A 23,862-nucleotide genomic window follows, 5' to 3' on the forward strand; every position below is an offset into this window, starting at 1 on the left:
CTATTCCCGACTAGACCAAGGCCACTAGACTATCTCAATAAACACACAACTGCATTTCCTGCGTAAGACTAATCACGTCATCAGCGCTCTGACGTCATAGGAGGAGGGTGGCGTAGTTATACTGACATCGTACATCAATTACCCCCTACATCACCCTCGCTTCGACACCATCCCAATTCCCAGCGCAGTGGCGCACGTCAGTTGAGCTATTACTCATCTAGCAGAGCCCACCGGCAAATGTGTATATGTCGTGTGCATATGTGTATATGCACGGTATGTGTATATGTACTTATGTGGGGGTGTAGGGCGCCAGAGCTCCCAGGAAGCGTATCAACACCCCCTGGAGACCGGCTATGAATTTTGGAGAGCTGTCACCCCCCCCCCCCCCCCAGCTGACAGCTAGGGCAGAGATGACTATCAGGAAGGCAGGAAGAGAAGGACAGGAAGGTCTGATATTGGTAAAATAGCGAAATGGAATGAAGTAGAAATGAAAAAAGAAAAATACTTCAACAAAAAAGCATGACAGAGTTATCATAATAAATATCGTTTAAATGGCGAATAAGATCAATAGTTTTATCGTCTAGCCGGTGAATAGCTCCTTCGGACTATAAGAACATTAACATCTCCAACTCAGTTCACTCGCTGTCCATAGAGAAATGACTGTCACCCGGTTCACCAAATGGAAAACCGCGCTCTCCTGGGAACCAAGCGTAGGATCTTTACCGTGTCACGCCTGTCCACATGCACAGTTCTGAGAGCAAAGTCGTCAACAGCTCAGAGGCACTTCAGAACTACCCCGAAGGCATAGTGTGCAATGTACAGTTCAATACTGCGTAACTCACCATGCATTAAAGCATTTGGAGAGTAGAACAAATTCAACGCATTCTTGTAAGCGCTTGGGCGCAAAACACAGCCGGGGACCCACATTTGTGACGGAGTGAAGGTACCCGGAGCCACACGTCAGGTGCAGGATCTCCAGTCAAAATTCTGTCGGCGGCAGGCGCCGCACACTGCCGCATATCAGGGCCGAATCACGGAGCTATTGCGAGTCTGGATATTCCGGACCCGGCCCAACAGCCGCCGGATGCATCCATTTTCCGACCGGCCGGGCGTCAACACGCGGCACCTGGAAATTCTCACCACAATGACCGATGGCGATGACTGCCCGCGTTGCTGAGTGCCCGTCCGAGGCACTATAACCATATCCAATTCGATTGCAAACACCTTTGACCCTAAAGAGGCCGTCCACGCGACAAAGTGCATGCGACAACAAATGGCCAATGGCTGAGCATTGGCCGTTTGCTAATTAGGATCAACAAGGAATATCAATCGTTGCTCACCACGACTGATGGGGTTTATTATACATAACGCAATAGGAGATAATTGAAACAATTCCGCAGCTATTCAACATACAACTTCTTGATTGTGAGCATTTTACTTCACTTTTGAACAACAATTTTATCCGTCACATTCATTCCAGAGTTCATTTCCATTTCGGAGACCATACAGAGACAAGGGAAGCCCTAGTCGACTTTATATTACGGTTTTCTGAGTGAACGTGCACGTACATTTAATCGCCTGCAGTCAGTCTGTGTGTTGCAGAATCAACAGCGGCCGTTACTCGCTCCACCTCCCAGAAATGTTGACACAGCCGGTAAGGTGGGGGGAGGGGGGGGAGGTGGAGGGGTGTTATTGCCGGGAAAGTGAGGAAGTAAATTACGGCCAGTTCGTTCCGGTGTAAGTGAAACACCTCGGCAATCAAAGCGGGTGATAGCACAAAATCCCACGAGGCCGAGTCATGTGCATTGTGCAATATGGATAGGTTCGTGGCTAAATGTCGACATCAAAAGATATCTCTTGGAAATTTAAATATGTCCAAAGAGGCTCGGCAGATTCTCAAAATATGACTTTGTTGCGGAACGCTTGTGCGAATATAACGACATCAAGTCGATAAATTGTGAAAGATAGAGGCTCAGTTCATATGTGCCATATTTGTGCAACACATTCCGTGTAAATTGTTGAGCGGGGCCACGTGCCCTGCACCAAGGTCACATAGCGACCATACCAGCACCCCACCGAAATTCTCCGTACCGACCCGACGCCGAGTGAACTTTGGCTGAGGCGCAGACATGCGCTGTTACCAGCGGGTCAGGAGCTAGCCTGCCAAGTGAACCAATGTCTGACCGAGCTAACTGGCAGCTAGAGTCGCCTAGCAAACGCAATGGTGAGAGAGTTCCAGTCATGGTGCGGTACAGAGAACGGTTTCTGAGATCCGGGCCCCGTGAGGAACACAATGAGCTCAGGAGACGCTAGGTCAGTAGGGCAAGGGCGCCGAGACCTCCGCACTGTGCTGTGAGGTGTCATTTCGTGAGGTGGAAAGGTATGATTCATTCAGGAGGTGGATACGAGCCGTCGAGGCTAGTCATTTCCTCCAGGCAGGCGGATGGCCTTTCAAGCCCGCTGGAAAAGATACCAGACCAAACTGTACCACAGCCGCCGGACAACAGGGCACGATTCCAGTTCCCTCTGGTACTGTGACGACCCTGGATGCCTATTGCCTAGTCCATATAGCGATATCAAACAGGGATTTGGGAGTCCCCGGTTTGGGGTCTGAGGACCACTGAGTCGGCCCGGGTTTGAGAGCCCCCGGTTTGGGAGCCACTGCGCTGACCCTGACCTGATAGTGGGGCGGCAGGCCGTCAGCGTTGTCGCAGAGCCGGCGCAGCTGAACCACCGCTGAGCTGATCGGGCGGCACTGCTGATCAGCGGATCTCAGCAGGAAGATGCAGCAGTCAGCAGCCTGGCAAACCTGCCAACACACACAGACATGACATGAGTGTAAACGAAAAGAAAAAAAGAAACATAATGGTGTTGATGCCTGAATACTTCTTGGAATCCGGTGTGAAAAAGTCATCAGACGCCTCAATAAGTTTTTTTGTCTTTTTGCGATGACTATGTGTTTTCCATTCCCATTTTCAATAAGGCAATATCCTTTCCCGCGTCGCTTATTACGCTTCTAAGAACCCAGTTGCTTTCCATACCGGACCAACGCTCGTTCTACCTGCCCCCGGCTCCATTTTCAACAACAGACAGCCTCCAAAACGCGCGCGAGGCAGTTCCAAAATTCGCCGCCACTCGACATTACCGGTCTCTCCACGCAGCACAAACACTTCCGGGAAGCTTCTAGCGCGCTGCGCCGGCACAGCTCGGAGAGCCGCCCGAGCTGCGGGAGCTTCGACAACAAATCAGTGGCGCGCGCCAAGAGCGCGCCAATTGGCTTCCGGGAACGGCCGAGGCCGAAACGGCGTAAACAGCGTGCTGATTGCGCGAGATGCAGGCGGCGGCTCGGAGCGCGCGCGAGCGGCGCACACAGATGAATTTATGGATGAGGAGAGGCGGGCGGAAAAACAACCGTGCTCGGCGGGAGAGGAGAACAAGGTAGGTCAAAAGCTTGGTGCGGGAGCAATACCTATAGGGAGAGTTTGCATTCATGTGTTTTTGGAAAATAAATGTTATGGAAAAAAAATTCCCGTCCTAAAAATAAAAAAAGAAATATGCGAAAGAGAGAAGTTGTAAAAAAGGTAAAATTAGCAATAAGTTACGTGTAATATTGGTAAGATCTATGTTTATCGTTTAGTCCTTTTTATTACGCAGATTTTTCCCCATCTGTCATATTTTCTGACAATAGGCATATGCATTCGCATTTCATGCCTACTCGCACGGTCCTATACCTATCATCAAAGGACATAAAAACTTGCCACCCCTAGGCCATTTCATTTCCAGAAGTCACCACAGGTCGACAACTGATTCCGTCCTGGGCCCGGGGCTGACATGGCGATATTTGTCACCAATCATTTCCCACCAATCGCAATCAGAGACCGCCCCAAACGGCTCCACAGCGACAGCCCAAACCATCCGGCAGAAAAAAAAACTGAACCCAAAAGTCAAAACCGGCTCCCTCTAGAAATCAGATGGAGCCGCCCACGCCCAAACCGCTTAGTGACGAAGCTGTTAGCTGGTTAGTCGTTTTTACCCCCTCGCTCTCTCTTTCCTCTATCGCTCCTTCTTTTTCTTTTCTATTTCTCTTGCTCTTTTAAAATTTTCTTTTGTTATTTATGTCTTTCTTTTCCCCTCTCTCTCCCGGCTCATCTCTCTTCATCCTGTTACCCTCCCTCCCATACTCTCTTTTAATTTCCTACTTCTCTTTCTTTCTTTCTTTCTTTCTTCTTTCTTTCTTACGTTATTTCTCGTCTCGTCTCGTCTCGTCTCGTCTCTCTCCCTCCCTCCCTCCCTTCATCCCTCCCTCAGTCTCCTTGCTCGGTCTTCTCACCGAGGACCAATCTCCGTTTTCCAGAAATTCGTCGCCGGCGGTCGTCGGCAGTGATTTTCTTTGCCCGGCGCCGAAGGCCGGCGGTACCTAATCGGCTCGCTCGCGCCGGCACCGGTCCGCCGCGCGTTCGGCGAACTGTCCCCGACAGCACAGCACGCGGCCGAGGTCAATTACGGCCACCAAAAAATCCCCGAATAGAGGTTTTGTGTTCGCCTCGGAGATGGGACCAAAGGAAGCGGAAACTGGGGGTGGGGAGGAGGGAAAACGGGCGGCGGAGAGACGCGGGGGGGATTCTCAGGAGAAACGGTTTGGTGGTAACGGACGCCTGTTACGCGCCGTTATCCGTTAGTGTCAAACAGCTCGCATTAAAGGGACTATCCCACCTTTAACATGGGGTTTGAGTTGAGATAGCCAAGTTTGCGGCGAGGTTCAGAAACCACTATCTATCTAGGTTGCAACCCCCGCGGCCTCTTGGTGTTGAAGAAATTCGTTTCCTTCATTTGAAAATGGGCCTTGCGCAAGGCCCTATCTTCAACATGGAGCGACCGTTAGTGTGACGTCACCTCGTTTAGTCATTCTGATTTAAATGGGTTTGTTCGTTGAAAAATCGCTTAAAACTTGGTCTGAACTTTGTTGTGGTGCCTACAGAGTAAAAAGAATCAGCTTTATGACAGTAATGTGGCCTGGGGAAGGAGGTAATTTTGGGCTGTGACGTCACATATTTGAAAGTTTGTGTTTGTAATATGGGAAGCCTAACATGTTTAATGAAAAATAAATGCCAGAACCGTGTTCCTGGTCATCCAATCTATAAAGTCGGGCACAATTTAACTGGTTTTAACAACATTTTAGAAGGTGGGATAGTTCCTTTAACGGATGGGGTTGCCTTTGTTTGAGGCCATGAACTGGGCCACAGAGCCCAATAGGCCGCCGTGAAACATGGAAGCACAGACACTGAGCATATGGAACTTGGCATACCGTGGGTCATCGGGACAGTGAGCTAGAAACTTCAAGAAAACCAGCATCAATGTGCGATTTTAGAGACGGAACAGGCTAGAAATCAATTCAAAATGGAAGTAGACGTCCCGTTTTTCGGGGCTATTTCCTCACCAGGCAATAAAAGTCGCAATTTTAGCTCGTGTGTAACTATCCAGTACTCGGTATGGTGGCCCTACCCTACCTGGCCCTACCACTGGAAGCATTTTGAAGTGCCGCTTCCCTTACGCCGAAGCCTTTGAGCTGTGACTTTATCGACTATGATACATACGCTGAAAGCACATGTTTCCTCCATTCCCTTGCATAGCGAATGTGGAAATGTCGCAAGGCGAAGGGCTGATGTAAGTTTACCAAGAAGAGAGAATGACATTAGTTCATGGGTATGACATGGCCGAATGACTTTCTTCCCGGAATGAATGTGATTGAAAGGTGGCTTCATTGTTCACAGCCAAGAAACAGAATCAAGCCTCGATTCATACTATTCGGCAAGATTCACGAGCTGACCGTTCCACCTCACCCACTCAAGGAAAGTCTTCTCTGTTTATTTCCGAGACGAAAAGCCCTCGCTCCTTGCCTCACAGTTCCCGTACTACGACGCAGTATGTTGGCGAGGTCTGTGCTTTGAATACCGAGTGGCCCGAGGATTGCCCACGGTACAGCGCGGGCGCCTTATCTCTGCACAGAGCGTGCATTAGTGACTGGGCCGGCCGGCCGGCGCGATCTGCCCGCCGCCGTTAGGTGCGCGGTTAGAGCTCGGAATGGAGATCGACCCGCGTGGTGAAACGGCACAGAGCGCCAGCACGCGAGGCGCGGCAATACCGGCGCCTTTGTGAACTCGGTGCAATGAAAACAGATGGTGCGACGCCTGTCTATGTAAAACATGACGAAGAAGAAAAAACTATACATCATCGTATACAGTAAACCGTCCATCTGCAGGTGAACGACACAACGATACATGAATAGAGCGTTACAAAAATCACTGACAGTTTCTCCCAAGCATTCGTTTAATCAACCACAATCAATCGCATTACAATCGCTTTGATAATGCCTTGCAGCCACCGACCGAAACCAATAAACTTCATGTACCGAAGCCACAGTTCCCTCGGTAACCAGCAGCTCACAAACCACGGTTACCAAACCGGATAAAACCGGACAAATCTGGCCCGAATACCTCGGCTCGTGGGTGCGGAACGTCCGAAATCATGGCTGCAGGACGCCCGTACCTACTCTTCGGTCGCGGGACGCCCAACTCTTGGGTAGGGGACGCCCAGAGTCATGGGTGAGGGGCGCAGACGGACGCGTCCGTCACAGAGACGAACATTTTTCGAGTGTTTAATCTACATGTTATAAATGCTTCACCTGTGCATTTTACGGTGCGCACTGCTATATCAGCGTTTTAAGTATAATGTAGCAGTAAGAAAACGGCAAATCGAGTGGAGTTCAAACACAGGAAGACACAAACGGCGAAGCAGTACCGCGCCGATAACTTGACTTGACGTTAGCTTTGGCGCGTTTTAGCTCCTGTTTCATCTATGAAATCGTTTTGCGATCTCAGACACGGCTCGGTAAACAGGTGAGGCCAGGGGGAACTAGATTGTGTAGGTATTCAACAGTTCGAGAGGGCCGGTGGTGGCAGCACATCCGCCGCCCGGTCGGTCGGCGCGGCTCTCACGGGGCGGCCTCGTATACGAAGAACAGGCGCGCCGGCTGAGCGCGACAAGCACACCGCGGCACGCCAACCGGCAATACCGAGCTCCATTACAGAGCGAGAAACGAGCCGGCCGCCGCCGTACAGGGAACGCGGACCGTGCAGCGCTGTGGAGCGCCCGCCGGGGAGGCCGCGGGCGGCGCCGGGCTGCAGAGGGGCGCCGCGCCGCGCGCACGGCCGGCCGCTCATGACAGGTGAGCACGAGAGAGGCGGCCGCTGTGACACGGCGGGGGGATGGAACGGGCCAGGAATGGTCTGCCAGAGGAGTGGCGAGCTGTCTTCATGGAGTCGATATGCACTGTAATGCACGGTGTTTGGTAAAGTACTCGTACATGTATGATGGCGGTGTTGGCAAAGGTGCATCTGTTTCAACTCATCCGGTACAAAATTATATCCACGCTTTGGGGTTGCGCCACAAGCTCCGCAGAGGGTACTTTCGACCCAGTTCGGAGGGGACCTCCTCAACTAATGGGACTAAACTGATAAAAATGTGTGGTAGAAGAATATCTGCATTACCTCAAAATAATACCTACGTCCCACGTGACCAACACTATTCGACTTAAAATACCGTTACATCTTCGACTTTTGTCAAAGACATCTTCGACTTTTGACACTTTCCCTGCAGTGGCTCTTGATAAATTTTCGTCCGATTTAAGTACGTTCTTTTAGGCGTCCCAACAAACCCTTCCTTGCAACTTTGTCTAATTGACCTAACTCGCAAACAAAAGACGAACCATAAGATCTAACTTTCACACACAATTCTGAGACAGACTGCATCAGGCGGAGCTCACTCGATCCTCCCGGGGCAAACCACAGCGGCTGAGGGAATTGCCAATTATTGCGCCTCCAATGCACTGTGGCTGTATTATTTGCATAGAGATAGCTGATTAAAGTTCACTCCGTTTCCCAGAACAAACTGAGGCTCGACCACACACAAGGCGACACGGTTTGCATTTGTCCCGAATAGCTCTGTACCTACGCGTTTCAGGGAAAAGAAATAGTCAGGATTCTGAAGAAATTTTCTGAAGAAATTGAAGAAAAAATTCAGCCATTTATAAATGCCAAAGCAAACATACATTCATCCTGGTAAGACCAAACTGATGAATTCAGTATTCAGTGTTCACACAGTTTGTGCGACGAGTGATAAGTTCCGCTAAAGTTAAAGAGGTTTTATTTAAATTCAAGCATCATCGTTTACCGATAAAAATGGCGTTTGCAACGCTTATCTGTATCGGAAACATGCGTCAGGATTGGTAGCAAGCACTTAATTCAGGTGCGATTATGTTTATATGCTTCAGACAGTCGATTTTCATGAGCATTAACCCCGTAGCGCATTTTCCAAATAGCTCTTTTCAGAACACTTCCTTTCAGCACTGTGGAGCGTTTAGCGATAACTCGTTAAACGATGAAGCCACTTAGTGATCCAAAGAAAGAAGCTATGGCGAGCAACAAAAGAAGTCGTTCTATCCGTATCAGTAACAATAAACCTAATCAATGCGAGCGCTCTCTTCTGAGACGCGCGATCAATCGCCTTTGAGACGTTCCGAGACTGAGGGTATCTAGCTCATCAGGTCCGCTATTCAGTTCTACCAGTTCAGTGCCATTCAGAAAGTGTCGGATTCCAATAAAGCTCATATGATTGGCATAAGGAAAATTGTCATTTAATATACCTACTGCTGCACTATTTCATTATCATTTAACGTTCTAATTCCCTTTCAAATTGCACTGAATCTCTTACTTGAAAAAGATACAAAAACACCTTTGAAAATACTACATCAAAAGGAAGGATATGATAGAAACAGTCATCCAACAGTAAATGACAAATGCACTTCCTTTGAAATGAATCAAACAGTGCGACTCTATTTGCACCTTGCGCAGACTAATCGAGAACAAAAAAAGGATTAACTGTAATCAAAAGGACTTGCCATAACTCGGATATACATAAACAAACATTTTCTTTCTTTTTATACCTAATGAAAAGTGACGAATGAAAAACGCAAAGTGACGAATGAAAAACGCAAATTTACCAAAATGAACAGAACATCCACCAGCGCCTAACTGAAGGCGCGGAGTAGCCTTCTGGATAGAGCGGCTCGCCATTCTCCCACGGCCGGCCGGCCGGCCTCAGGTCGGCGGCGGGTCGCTGAGAGCGGCGCTTCCTGCGATCTCGGCGGCTTCTGCCACTCTGGGAAGCACTCCAAGTTATTATCAGGTTCCGACTAGCCCGGCGCGCCGCGCTTACAGGCTCAATCGGCTGTAACGGGAACGGAGCCGATACGGGCGAAACGGGCTCAATGTCTGCCCTCCCGGTCATCAAAGGTCACAGACAGTCAGGACGCTGGAGGTCACAGACAGTCAGGACGCTGGAGGTCACAGACGGAGGACGCTGGAGGTCACAGACAGAGGCAGACAGAGGTCACAGACAGAGGTCACAGACAGAGGCAGACAGAGGTCAGACAAAGGTCACAGACAGAGGTCAGACAGACAGACAGACAGAGGTAACCGTCAAAGGTCAGACAGAGGGCGTCAGAGGTCACTGTCAGGGGCAGACAGAGGTCACAGACAGAAGTCGCCAGAGGACGCAGACATTGACTGGCAAAAGAGTGGAAAGAAATCGTTAGAATGGAACGCAAGAAGTCGCTTGAGGTTGCACCAGCAAGTCATTAGACGCCTGCTCCATCGGAAGTATTCAGACCGAGAAAAGCTGCCAGAAAACTCCGCAGGAGGTCATAAGAGGTCAACGAAAGAAGTTGCTTGATGTCACACCCAGAAGTCATCAGAAATGAAAGCCAGAGGACACCGTCATAGGACGTCAGATATCATTAGTTGCCATTATTTAATGTCGACTCAGGTCACTGGCAAAAGTAATCAGAGGTCGTTCAGAGGTCGCTACAGGCTGACTTAAGGTCACTGGCAAACACGGCTCCGCCAGGTGTCCCCAAACTGTGATGTTTTTAAATGAGAACCGTCTACGGTAACGCGAAGACAAGACCGTATCTAGTCTCTACAGACGATACCGCCCAAGTGCACACCGTTCCGTGCTTCTATCCTCAGGATACTGAAATCCTTCTCCTCCACGCCGCTACCCCCCTCCGGGCTGGACAGGCAACTTTATCTCATGCGAGCTGCTCCCTTGGAGCGGCACCGCTGCTCCCGAGGGAGCGCACCCCGTCGCGTAGCCGGGTGCAGTGAGTGCCTTGGGGCTGGGTGGCCTGTCCTCTGGACGGGCTCAGCCCCGGCGACTCACTAGGGTGCCTGCCCAGACCAATGTCTCCCCCTATATCCTATCATCCTCCCGGCTCTGAAATGGTCTTATTGGACCGAAAGGGCCTAACCCAACAAAGCAAAGCAAAGCCGAAGTGCAAATGAGTTGACAGAATCGACGGGCAACCGGTTTATTACAGGGTATTGACAACTGTTCAAGATGGCTTCTGGCTATGGGAGCTTTCAATGTAATGAGGCTTTTTTAACCGCACAAACCTAACGGAAAATCGGCTCAAACGGTCGGACAAAGTGAGTCATGATAGTTTTTGTCATTAATTACTAGTTAGTTCCAGTAAAACAAGTACGTTTATCAGATAACGACTGCATGTAATCACGAATACAATGCGTTTTTACCGCACATAAGACCACAGGTCGGCAGAGTTCAACTAACTACAAAAGGAATTTTATGCAGCTCTGGCATATCATCTTCAGGCGAGCTGTATATTGTAACTATATCTGATTTTTCTTTTAAATCGTTAACTTTCAAAGAAATTTGGCAGCAACATCCGCGCAATGACATCCTTTTTCACGACCTTAAATCAGGCTCAGCGGTAGGACGCCCGAGCCCCATATTTCCCAGCGATACTTTCTCACGTTAATCTTCTAGCACAAAGTACAACCTGAGCACAAAGGCACAGGTCTGAACAAAACATCGAATCAAACAAGAAACATTACAAATTATGCGGTAGTACGAAATGCTAATCATCATATCTACATTCTACACGTCAATTTCAGAAGAATATTAGTCTCCCAACTTGTGTGCAGCATAGCGAACATCATAGACGCAGGGCTCAGGGGAACCATTCGTCTCAGAAGTGGCCAAGACAGATCTAACACGCGTCTCATTTCTCAATTTAGCCCAACTCCCGTCGACGTCGCGTTTCATCCCACAAAGCCCTCCGGTCGGCTGCGAATTTCACTCCGGATCGCACGCCGGATCAATGTCTGCCATAGCGAGAATCGGAGTAGTCGGAACCGGGAGCCAATCAGACGGGGGAGCAGGTGAGCCCCCCCTGCCCCCCCCCCCCTCAGGTCAGGTCGAGACGGGTTCGTAGAAGGTCGCCGGCGCAGCTGTCTCAGAATGTCGCGGACAAAGGGAGGTGGCGTCCGTGCGTCGCTCCCGAGAGGCCGCCGCGGCGGCGCAGCGGCGGGTTTTTGGCTGCATAGTTCTGCTCTAATGAGGGGCCGCACAATGCCAGCTCCGGGGTATCCGAGTCTAGGAGATTTTCGGGTGATGGGGGTTCGTGGTACTCGTTTGTTGGGTTCGTGGTACTCATTTATCAATAAGCAATTTGAGAAACAATATGTAGGTACCAGTTGGAGTGTGCCCACAACTCCATTTGGACTCGTGTTCTTTTTTCATCAAGTTTTTGCATTTCTTAATTCGTTTCCTTTTCTAGCATTATTGCATTCACTGAGTGTCAATAAAACCCCATGTTCTATGGCTTTGTCACGTTTACAAAATCTAAACTACAGGGTGTCTCAAAAGTTCGCTTACAGGTACCAGCCATGCTTTTTTGTCAATAATTCTGAATCAACAAGAAATTAACAGTCGAAATTTTGCATGGGCATTGGTAACAACCTTCCTCAAGCAGCTTCATTGTTTTCAAGCGCATTCGACCCTTCATGAGCTCACAAAAAGGGTTCACCTCTGACCATGGATCAGGCATGAAAATGGAGGTCGCATACTCGGGTCGGCTGAGAAACTCTCTGCTTCACGAGTAATGGGAATGGTTAGGTCGGAAATGACTATTGGTGCCAATCGGAATTTCTTTTCTTGGAATTCCAATTTTTGTCCAATTCCAATTTGGAATTTGGACGGAATTCTTAACATTTTTTGGAAATTAATCGGAACACAAGGCCTTTAAAATTTAAAATTTTAAAACGGAGGCCTTTAAAACGCTTTTAAACACTTTTAAAATTTACGCAAAAAATGCAAAAATCGTTAAGGATTGGAATAGCCCCCGCTTTGGACAAAATTGGAAATTTACTTGGCAATTTCTTGGAATTGGATCGGAATTGGAATTGAAATTTCATGAAATTGGCACCACTAGAAATGACACATGGTAAAGTGTCGGCGAGGATGAGTACAACATGATGGTCATCTAATAAAAACGGTGGCTAAAATTTTTGAAGGACAAAACCATGCGAGACTAACAGCGCTTTGAACGACCCTTGTACCGCAGCAGACTCGTGCTCCGGAAAGCAGCTGGAAATGCAGTCCTAACTATTGAAAACTGACTAGAAGCTCACAGACAGAGGTTACCCAGTTTCAAAAATTGCAGGTCATCATAAAATAAAGACCAGGGCCTCCTCTAAGGATTTTTCACTGGGTGGGCAAAATTTTTCGCCGCTCCCCTGCCCAAGGGCAGATCCAGTCACTTGTTTTGGGGTGCAACCATTTTCACCTGCGACTGGGGGGGGGGGGGGGGGCGGGTTAAGGCCTATGTCACTTTCACAGTCAACCAACTGTGCCATTTATAGTTTAACGTTTGTCGTGTGTGATATGGTATTTCGTGTGTATTTCACCTTATAGGTATGCCTATTGTTTACATTAGTGATATCAATAACGGAAAATCAGGATACCGATACCAAACCAAATGCCAACCAAAACCATGAAAAATACCGAAACCAAACCAACTTGGGAACATGAGGGAAATACCAACTTTTTACCGAATTCGTATCCTCTTATACATTAGCCAGATTCGTAATACCAACAAAATACCAACAACATTAGGATCAAAATACCAAATACCAAGTTGGTATCAGTTTGGTATCGGTATACCAAAAAGTTGGTATCCGATTGACATCTCTAGTCTACATACATTTAAAATTTTAAGAAGACTGCAAAAGTGCAGAGTTAACCTTACTATGATTGTTCCTTGAACCAGAAATCGAATAGGTAGGTGATGCTCGCTGCCTCTCTTTAGGAGGCATGGTCAGCTTACTCTTGGCGCGTCCTCTTGATCTAAATACGGCTTTTATTGACCTTAATCTACTTGTAATACATCCTTGGCCTTGTAGCGCGCTACCCTGCTGGCCCATGCCGGTCTTTGAGGGTCCCACACTGACCTCTGAGGCCCCATGCTGGCCTGTAAAGGCCCATATTAGCCTCTGAGGGCCCCGCACTGGATTCTGAAGACCCGATGCCGGCCTTTAACCATCCCCTGTATTGGTGTTTTTCCAGCCGCGAACGTAGGTACTCGTATAGGGGGGGGGGGGGGGGCGTTTGACCTCCCTTGCCGTTTCGCCCCTGATCGAGCTAGAGCTTCGCGGAAAAAAAAACAAGCGTGCTGCCCGTGACGAGAGGAAGCCGATGATACCCAATTTTAACCCTCGCCGGCACAGGCCATTGCGTCCTTCGGCGGCACGACCCCCCCCCCCCCTCGCGTTTGGCCCCTGATCAAGCTAGAGCTTCACGGAAAAAACGAGCGTGTTGCCCGTTACGAGAGGAAGCCGATGATACACAATTTTAAGGTCCTAGGTCATCGGATGACCTTCCAGGTCAGGTCAATGACCCGAAAACCGGGAAAATCGGGACCTGTTAGAAAGTCGTAAAGTGTGGCTTCTATGTGGTTTTCCGGGGTGCTGATCACGAATATCGTGTTAGTTTTGATCAGAGATGATGTTTTAAGCATTTAGACCAGGTCGGGTCAGGTCAGGTCAGGTCAACCGGTAGGGGTTGTGACGGGTATTCGTATTACGTGTCAACCGCCTCTGACAGCTTCGTAACATGTTACGAAGGCACCAAAACTACTTCGTAAATGTTCAAATGGTTGCTAAATTCGAATTCAGCTAAAAAACTAGCCTAGAACATGAAAAAACTCGAAAAAGTGAACCGAGGTCACCCGAGGTCACCAAAGGTCAATGACGTGACCTGACCTTCAGGTGACCTTGACACCCACCCTTATGTATGGGAGCAACATCAAATCACATGTTTGAACGTTTGAAATCACGAAAAGCTTGCAAACGCGCGGCTAATGCGAGCCGACATACGCCGAATCGCGATTTCGGCCAAACATGGTCACGGAAAAGAGGTCACAGGTCGCGAGTTATTCGCAAAAAAATCGAGGGGGGTCCGTTCGACTCCCCCCTATACGGGCGAGGGTTACCCCCCGAGTTGCTGGGGGGGGGGGCGTTAAACGCCCCCACTTTTTTCGCTGGACCATAGCAAAAAAAAAAAAAACGGCGCGCCGCAGGCACGCCAAATTTTGAGTGCCTCTAGGGAATTGTTTGACGTTTATTGTGACAAAATTTCAAGAAAATCGGCCGGAAAATTTTTGAGATCGAGGTTTCAGTGACGTCATGATTTCTTGGTTTTCGACCAAACACGTTATATGTTCAAAAAATCATATAAAATCACAGAATAGACATACAGACACGCCGTAAACGCCATTAGACTGCCAATACCATGAACAATCAAATGGCTATCTTCGATTATTGATTATCGTTCCGCATTTTCCAAAATCTTGAACTGAATCTTGGCAATTTCTCATGACTACTTCACGACCATGATACATGCATTTCTTAATTTGAACTTTTTGACCCAAACACGTACACATATGATAAAATGAATATCACCATCGTGTTCTACGCCCCAAATTACCCATAAAACATGTGTCACAGGCTGCGAATATCAGTTTTGATTTTCGGGGACATGTGTCTACCCGGTTTACCTGACCTTGACCCTGGTCCCTGACCTATGCTTGACTGACCCCTACATGGAGCTGACACTCTTGTAGGCCTTATATGATGGATTGTGCACCGTTTTGACAGAGTTTATGACGGGAGGCGCCCATTGTGAAGTCCTGAAGTCCATGCTACTGAAAGTCCGATTTCAGGTGTTTGACGTGACCTTGACCCGACCTGTGACCTCAAAATTCAACTTTAAAGTACTCATCTGAAGCGTCTCGTCGCGTTCTTTCGTTTGCCGCCTCGTGCGTTTCGCTGCGCCTATTGGTTCTCGAGTTATCGGCTGAGGGCGTTTAACGCCCCCCCCCCCCAGCAAACGGTGGGTGGCGAAATACCCCAGCAACTGCCGGGTTAACCCGCGCCCTGCTGGGGGTCCTGGATTTCCACGCCCTGCTGGGGGGGGGTGTTTGAACACCCCCCCCCCCTTCTAACTCGGCTCCTGGGCCACGTAGCGATACGCGGAAGGCGGCGTTCGAAAGAGCGTAAAAAATAATGACGAAATCACTTCGGTCAATTTTTTGGTCAGGTCAAAGGTCAGGTCACCAGAGGTCATTGAAGGCAAAATTTCGCCGATTTCCAGGTCGAATGTCGAAAATTTCCAAGAAGCCAACGCATAACTCGGGAACCAAAAGAGCTACAGCACCGCGGAAAAGTGCATTCGATAGCCCTACTAACGCCCTTTCTGAGTAATTCTCTCAGATTTGACCTAACGTCAGCGGTTTTGCCTGCAGGGGGCAAAAACTGCAAAAATAGCCGATTTTTTCGGAAACAGTTTTTCTGCAATAACTTTTGAACCAAGCCTTGTACGAGCTTACTTTCACCGGCATCGTGTTCCTCTCGTCAAGACGCATCGAATGAACTATAACTTGACCTTGAAAGGTCAACTTGAAAATTTGACCTCAGGTCAAGGTCATGACCTGACCGGAAAGGGTCATGTTGCATATCAGTCGATCCGTATCGTCGAGCTGAACACATATAAGGCATTTTCATCGCTCTAGCATGCCTCTATCAAAAGTTATTTGCGAAAAACTGTTAGATACCATTCGTGACCTAAGATGACCTCAGGGCATAAACAAGGGTCACGGACACCATTTTCATGTTCAGTGTGTCTAAACCACTTGTAATTCGGTGTTTGGGAGTGTTTATAATGTCTTTCGTCCAAAAGAGACGCATTTCATTTTTCTCCCATTGACTTATAATGGGGAGGTCGCAAAATTGACCTGACCTTAGGTCATCGATATCAAAATTCTGAGATATACATTTTGTACATGCTATTGCTCTTAGCAATCGCTGAAAGTTTCAAAGCGATCGGTCGCTCGGTGTAGCTATGACAGACATTGAAACTTTTTATGAGGTGAGGTCACTTCAAGTGACTTGGTGACCTGACCTTGAATGACCTTGGTCTGAAATTTTCACAACATGTGTAGAATTGATGTATGATAAGGTGTACCAAAAACGGCGGCGCTCCGCGCCGCCGTTTTTGAGATATTCGCGAAAAACCACAAGGGGGGTGTTCAAACACCCCCCCCCCCAGCAGGGCGCGGGTTAAGGACCTGCATCGGCTCTGAGGGCTCAACTTGGCCTTTTCTGGACTCTGGGGTCCAACACCAGCCCAAGCCTGTCTTTTAGGGTGCCACACTGACCCCTGAGGGTCCCATCCTTGCCTCAAGGACCCGCATTAGCCTTTGAGAGCCTAAGTCGGCCTCTGATGGCCTCAAACTGCCATTTTCAGGCCCTGTACTGGTCTCTGAGGGCCTTAAACTGGCCTCTGAGGGCACAAACCGACCTCTAAAGGTCCCACACCGGTTTCTGATGGCCCATTTTCTGCCTCTGAGATCCAAGACTGAGCCTTTTGTGCCTCTGAGGGCCCCGTACTGGCTTCTGAAGGATCGATGCCGGTCTCTGAGGACCAATGTCAGTCTTATAAGGGCCTCACACTGATATCTGAGGCCCACATTTGCCTCTGATGGCTCCAAATTGAGGCCCTATTTAGTCCCCAATCAGCCTATAAGGTCTCTGATGGCCCTATTTTGTTGTCTGGCTGGGGACCCATGGCTTACACCTTTAGGCGTCACGCACTGGCCTCTGAGAGCCCACATCGGCCTCTGGGGTTCCATACGGGCCTTTGAGGCCGCTATGGCCATGAGCCCCTGTAAGCTAGCACCGCCCCCCGCCCCCTCCGGGGGTTGGCAAAGTTGCCAAGTTGCCCCCACCCCCAAACGCCAAGTCTGCTACCGTCCCTGCATTCAGATGCATCCATTGTAAAAAAAAATAACTTGCACAGCAGTGATTGGGGGCTGGGGCACTGGCTGCTAGCAAGTTTTTTTTTCCGGGAAACCGAAGTGGTAGTTCCTACCGGACGTCTGACCGGACCTTTATTTTTGCATTTGCTTCTGGGTGGGCAAATCGACGCCACTGGGTGGGCAATTGTGGTGACTGGGTAGGCATTTGCCCACCCAGTGGGTATGTTAGAGGAGGCCCTGATAAAGACAAAATATCATTTAAAATTGTTTATAATATCAATAACGCTAAATTTTGAGGGAAAATAATGCGAAAATCGTCAATGCCGAGGACAAATGACCCTCCAAAAGTGTCAATTAATGTTAAGTTTTATCTAACGAAGTTTCAAGAGGTAGATCTGGAGCAAATAGCTTTCTTTTACACACAAAATCCGGACAAAACCGCACGATGGACAGGTTTTGGCCGTTTACAAAGCAGAACCTCTCCTGAGGAAAACACTCCGGAACCCAGCGAAGGTCTTGGCATTGGGAATGACGAGCGTTCGGGATTTGCAAAATTTGCAAAATGTGTCTAAGAAACAGATGGCCGACACATTCTGCTACGATATGCTGCGAAAAAATTTACCCCTGGCACTTCCCATTTGTTCAGGAATGGGATTGTTTTGAAAAGGAAAATGGTGCTTGGGAAGTCGGCGCCAGTCATTCATGAAGGAGTTAGCGCCAGAGAAGACCTACAAAATACTCACGGATGGTGTCGATGCAAGATGTCGGCTTTGAGGGAGAAGCGGATGTTGCCGGGGAGCTCGTCAAACCTAAATCCGACGCAGAAACTGCAGGGGATTCCCCTACAAGAGCTTGAAAGCAGGTAACCTTTTATCAGCCTCCGGCAGCTGACGGAGTGACGAAAATCGGTATGGGCAAATATTTTTGGAGATACAGAAAAAGGTTTGGTTTCCAACCTTCCGAATCAGTTGTCAAAGCATGCATATTTGTCTAGTGTACACACGGACACCAAAACCTTAGATTTTTTGCCGGTTCTTATATGCTTTATTGACATGGGAAATGTGTAAACGAACTTTTGAGACACCCTGTACATACATAAATCGCACGTTTATGGGACAACTCATGTCACAGCTCGCTGATATTTCTCAATACATGCAGCATTTTTGAAATACGAGCCGTCTAACAAGTTGATGACGGCGGGCCAACTGATAATGCTAACAATATCACCATCAGCCACCCACCACTATCGTCGTCTGCTCTGCCACGGGTCAACTCGCGCTATCAGTGGCATATTTACCGACGGCTACAGCCAAATTTACTACCAGAACTGCCATATTCAGTGACCGAATGGCACATTAGTGTCCAGGTAGCAGATTTAGTATGATATCAGGCGATTTAGGGGCGCCGCGCCACCGGCGTGTCCCGCCGCCATAACGGACGTAACGGGCGCGGCCGCGTTACGACGCCGTCGTTACGGCCGCTAATGGTCGATACGACACTGGTGTGCCGTCACTTACGAGCGTCGGCGGCGGTACGGCCCGTCAGCGCCCCGTGATGGAGGAGCGCCAGTCAGAACACGGGGCGGATGGGGAGCGGCACGTGCAGAGATGGACAGATGACACGTGGAGACGAGAGAAAAACGAACAGAGCGACAACAAACGAGACACGTGGAGAGAAAGGCAACGAAAAAGTCATGAAATAAGAGAGAATGAGACACAGGGACGGAAAGGAGATTAGAAGAGTTCGACATTGTTTTTTCGCAGACAGTGACAATACTATAACAATGTAAATGGACAAAAATTGAGACGAAAAAGAGACACGATAACTGAAAGAACAGATAGAACTGACAGAGGAGACACATGCCGAATGAAGAGACATACAGAGACGGAGAACATGAGGAGACACGACTACATCGAGGATAAGTGGAAAGACAAAGGCTAAAGAGAAAAAGTCGGTTGACGCGACTAGAGAAGAGAAGAGTTGAGAGAGTGAAGATAAGTGATGAGGGGAGGGAGGGAGAGGGGGAGGAGGAGGGGGAGGGAGAGGGAGAGGGAGAGGGACAGGGAGAGGGAGAGGGAGAGGGAGAGGGAGAGGGAGAGGGAGAGGGAGAGGGAGAGGGAGAGGGAGAGGGAGAGGGAGAGGGAGAGGGAGAGGGAGAGGGAGAGGGAGAGGGAGAGGGAGAGGGAGAGGGAGAGGGAGAGGGAGAGGGAGAGGGAGAGGGAGAGGGAGAGAGGGAGAGAGAGAGAGAGAGAGAGAGAGAGAGAGAGAGAGAGAGAGAGAGAGAGAGAGAGAGAGAGAGAGAGAGAGAGAGAGAGAGAGAGAGAGAGAGAGAGAGAGAGAGAGAGAGAGAGAGAGAGAGAGAGAGAGGAGAGAGAGAGACGGGGACAATGAGACGCAGCACGTTAGGGAGTTGGCGTGAAATGAAAACAGTTGAAGAACGCACCGCGACACACCGTCAGTTTAGTGTGCCAAGTCAATTCACGTTTCGTGGAAAACCTTTCGTGAATATTGCATCACGGTGAAAATAGCGCGGGTACCGCGACGAAAAGTCCACGCCGCGGAGAACACGATGAGGCGGCCACTCTCTGCCGCCACTAATGGCTTCTAATGTTCTTTAATGAGCCTCTAATGCCAGCCTTTGCGACCGTTTCAAAAACACATACCCAGAAGTGCATTTTCGCAATAGCAGCCACGACTAATCGTCCCTCCGAGTCTCCCAGGTGCCGATTCGAGTCGCAGTCGACACGCCACGACCGGCAGCGGCCCGGGCAGGCACTCAAAGCGCGCCGGAACCATGGGTGGCGCAGATGGGACGGATGCGGCGCGGCGCGCCACCAGTCACCAGAACGGTGGCGAATCGTTAATGACAGCCTTCAGACACGACACGCCACCAAACGAAACGCCGCATGGGCGTAACCCGCCGACGGGGCGGCGCGCGGAATCGCGCGTGCAAGCGCAGTTCGTGTTTACGAGTTTCTGTATTGCTGCAATGGCGTTCGAGTGTGGCGGCGGCAAATGAACAAAGTCACCGCCGGTACCGGCGACGGCAGTTCACCGAAACCAATCCACAGAACGGCGCCCGCCGCGTCCCGACTTCACAGAACGCCGCCCGACGGGGCCCGACGGCAATGGACCAATCAGCGGCCGGGCCGGCCGCGGGCGGCCAATCAGCGGCCGCCACCGGCGGCGACGGCCAATGACAGCGCGCGGTCAGTGACCTGGCAATGACACGGCCGGTGGACGAGCGCGGCGCACGCGCGGCTGTGGCTGCGGCGCCCCCGGACCGGAGAGAGCCAATGGGTTCCACGGAACAGCCGGCGGCCGCAGTGAACGGCACGCAGGCCGACCACACACCCCGAGGCAGAAACAAACGACAAAAACTGGCAACAAGTGATCCCAAGAACTGGTCAATGTCGAGCTCCGGGAAGGAGGGAGCTAATTAAAATATCATTGTTGTGAAAAGGCCAAATAAAGTTTGCAAATGAGGTTGCGTTAAATGGAACAACGTTCATTAGATCATTTACATCATCCGATTGAGAGACATAATGAGGTGGTCAACATGTTCCAAATAGATGCGAAATAATTTAACCCGCGCCCTGGTGGGGTCTGTTTATAACGCGACCTGGTGGGGGGGGCTATTTTTTGCCCCCCCTCGTATCTCCGAAACTACTGAACGGATCCGAAAAATTCAAACGGCGTTCGAAAGGCCTGTCAAATTTGTCGAGGGAAACCAAATTTTATTGACCTCGGGGTCACCGATGACGTCACAGGTCAGGTCAAAGATGAAATGTTTCACCGTTCACGGGTCTTCTAGGGAATGCGCTATAACACCGAGAAAAACGCATTTTGTCGGGAATCAGCGATAGGGCGTCAGTTGCCTAGTAGATATGTTGCTGTTAGAGGTCACTGGTCATACCAGGTCAGGTCACAGGTCAGGTCACCAAAGGTCACCAAGGGTCACCACATGAACCCAACTTTACTAAGGTTATGCGATGCATGTTTTATGGCCAGTTTTTCATTTCCAACTCAATGGTGTTGGTTATAAGACCATCAGGTACGGTTTAGGTCACTTTCTGGTGGAGGTCAGGTCAAGGTCAGGTCAAAAAAGGTCAAATTTCAAAGTTGATATTTTTGCATAAAATGGGTATTGATTCGATGCAGCTCGTCACGGGGAGTCTAATGGTGGTCTTTGTTTTGCGCTACGAGGTCTAGAATTGCTGAAAATTGAGTTTGAAAATTTGACGTCATCAATTTTGAACAGTTTTTTCGCTATAACTTGGCCAAAAAAAGAGGTATCGATCTCAAATTTGGTATGTAGATAGAAGGCGGTAAGGACTATCACATGTATTCCGGTTTTTTTTGAAATTCAAAAAACTTTTTGGATTTTTTGGCTATTATATTCAAAAAATCTATTTTTTAATTTTTGGGGGTCAAAATCCAAAAATTTCTAAAATCCGAGATAGCAGTTTTGTAGCCCTGTTCATTCTACAGCTTTTATGTCTGTATCATTTTTCTGTATTTGCAAAGCTATAGGCCTGAAAGCTCTTCCCGCGAAACCCTTTTTTGAGTCGAAAACGGCAGAACATGACGTCACTCTGACGTCATTTCCGGCCAACCTATCATAGCCTTTGGAAAAAATTTTGGTCACAATGTGTAAAATTGATGTCCGGGAGGGTACTGAAAGTTTGGTGACGATCGGCGAAGTGGTTCTGGAGATATATCGAAAAGTCTGGAGGGGGGGCAAAAAATAGCCCCCCCCCCCACCAGGGCGCGGGTTAATTGCCGTGCACGGTAAACAAGTAATAAACGTAAAGCGTGTTACTGTTCATTAACTTTCTCACATCGTGCTCGTGTTTTGTTTTGCAAGATTAATTCAAACCTCCATAACCCGAGCATAAATAATGTTTCCAGTAAGTCATACGCAGCGAGCAAAAAGTGGTAAGCACCCACACAAACGCCTGTCTCGCTCAGCACCGGCCACTAATGGTGCCGCCTCGTACCGGGAACCTCCTGCCGACCGGTGATAATTTAGTGAAACATTGCCGGGCCATTAGCGTTTTACAGTCGCACTCGCTCGCTGTGGAACTCGGCGTGCACTGACGCGCCGCGTGAACCGGGCGTGTTTCGGCCGTGTGCAGTCGTCCAATTTCCAGCGCGCAGTAGATGTACGGAGAACGCCGCGCCGGCGACGCGATGGGCCGCTCTCACGGAACTGGCGCTGGGTGTGGGGGCAGTCGGGGGCGGCGTTACCGCGCTGGGGGCGCCGGAGACCGACGAGCGATTCATCGTCCAATGGAGGCAACATCGCCCTAAACAGCACCAGCATTCACTGTCCAAAAATCGGCCTACAATTGCCTGGGCACTGATCTGACAGCACCTAAATATTACGCTAACATCGCCCACTAAACTATCGTCAAACCACGTCGCTCTAACATCATTGTTCATCATCCAAGCGTCGCCAAAGCATCGCTTTAATATGCCCGAAGCATCGACTAGACATTGCACCATAACATCGGCAAGCATTTCCATCGCCATCAACTGCCTTGCCCAAATCTCCTGATATCGTCCTACTAGTAACTAAGCCCATCGCTACACCACCACCCTCCGGAACGCCCGATCAACATCATGCTCTACCGGCTGAGTGCCCTGCTAACTATTGCTCAGCATTCTATCGTGTCAACAATCTCTATCACCATGCCCCATGTGGCTATCTCTTGCCCACACATTGCCTTTTTCCTGTCCTAGCATTCTCATAACTATAAGCGTCCTAATATTTCCGTACACACTACACCACTGCCCCCTACAAACCACACTAAAATCCCCTACAAACCCCCACCAAAACCCCCTACCATCATCCTGACAAACCCCTACGACCGTCCTGACATTCTCCTACTACCGCCCATATATTCCCCTACAAACCCCCACCAAAATCCCCTACCATCGCCCTGACAAACCCCTCCCACCGACCCAGTCGTTACATCCCTTGCTTTAGTACCGAGTGCCGCGGGCACTGCGGGGTCGCTACAAATGGTTCCCGGAGCCGGCCGATCACTGCTGTACGGATAATTAGTCGGGGGAATGTCCGTCCACGTGATTAGTGGGGGAATGTCGGAGGGGAGAGAGAGGGAGAAAGAGGGAGAGAGAGAGGGGGTGCAGCGAAATAAATGAGAACACCTGACAGGTTAAGCATTGATAGAGCTATCATCTGAAGATATGAAAAAAGATGAACGCTCGAGTTGGGATGCAATACGCTCTAATTTTCAACGAATCGTCTTAAAAGTTGGAGTGTGAAGTTATTTCCTTCTCCATAGCAAACAATGAAATAGCATGTCATGACTAGCTGTTGCCTGGTATGTCACCGAGTGTATAAGCATATCACACGGAATCATGCAAGACTACCTTCCAAAAGGTACTGTTAAATAATGATGGCTATCAAATAATGAATGATGCAGAAGAAACGACATCAGCGCGTTTTCATTCACCGACAGAACTATACACTGACCTGAGCCCGGCTCAGTGGCGATTGGCTGACAAGATGTGACGTCACAGTTTTGATGACGTCATCGGCCAGTGAGTTGATTTCGGCCAGCAGTTGCGGATCGCCGCCGTACAGAACGTCGTTGGAATCAACT

General features: G+C 49.3%; 1 long non-coding RNA gene across 1 annotated transcript in view; it reads right to left on the reverse strand.

Annotated features, from left to right (window-relative positions):
* LOC122373242 overlaps window positions 1–23,862 on the reverse strand; it is a 39,370-nt gene extending 15,508 nt beyond the window's left edge. Inside the window, exons 1-2 of the long non-coding RNA XR_006255010.1 lie at window positions 23,733–23,862; window positions 2,678–2,809 (exon numbers count right to left, since the gene is read on the reverse strand). This is a non-coding gene — a long non-coding RNA (uncharacterized LOC122373242). The remainder of the gene's footprint in view (window positions 1–2,677; window positions 2,810–23,732) is intronic.

Source organism: Amphibalanus amphitrite, unplaced genomic scaffold, assembly GCF_019059575.1.
Source record: "Amphibalanus amphitrite isolate SeventyFive unplaced genomic scaffold, NRLGWU_Aamphi_draft 001465F_arrow, whole genome shotgun sequence".
Taxonomy (NCBI): domain Eukaryota; kingdom Metazoa; phylum Arthropoda; class Thecostraca; order Balanomorpha; family Balanidae; genus Amphibalanus; species Amphibalanus amphitrite.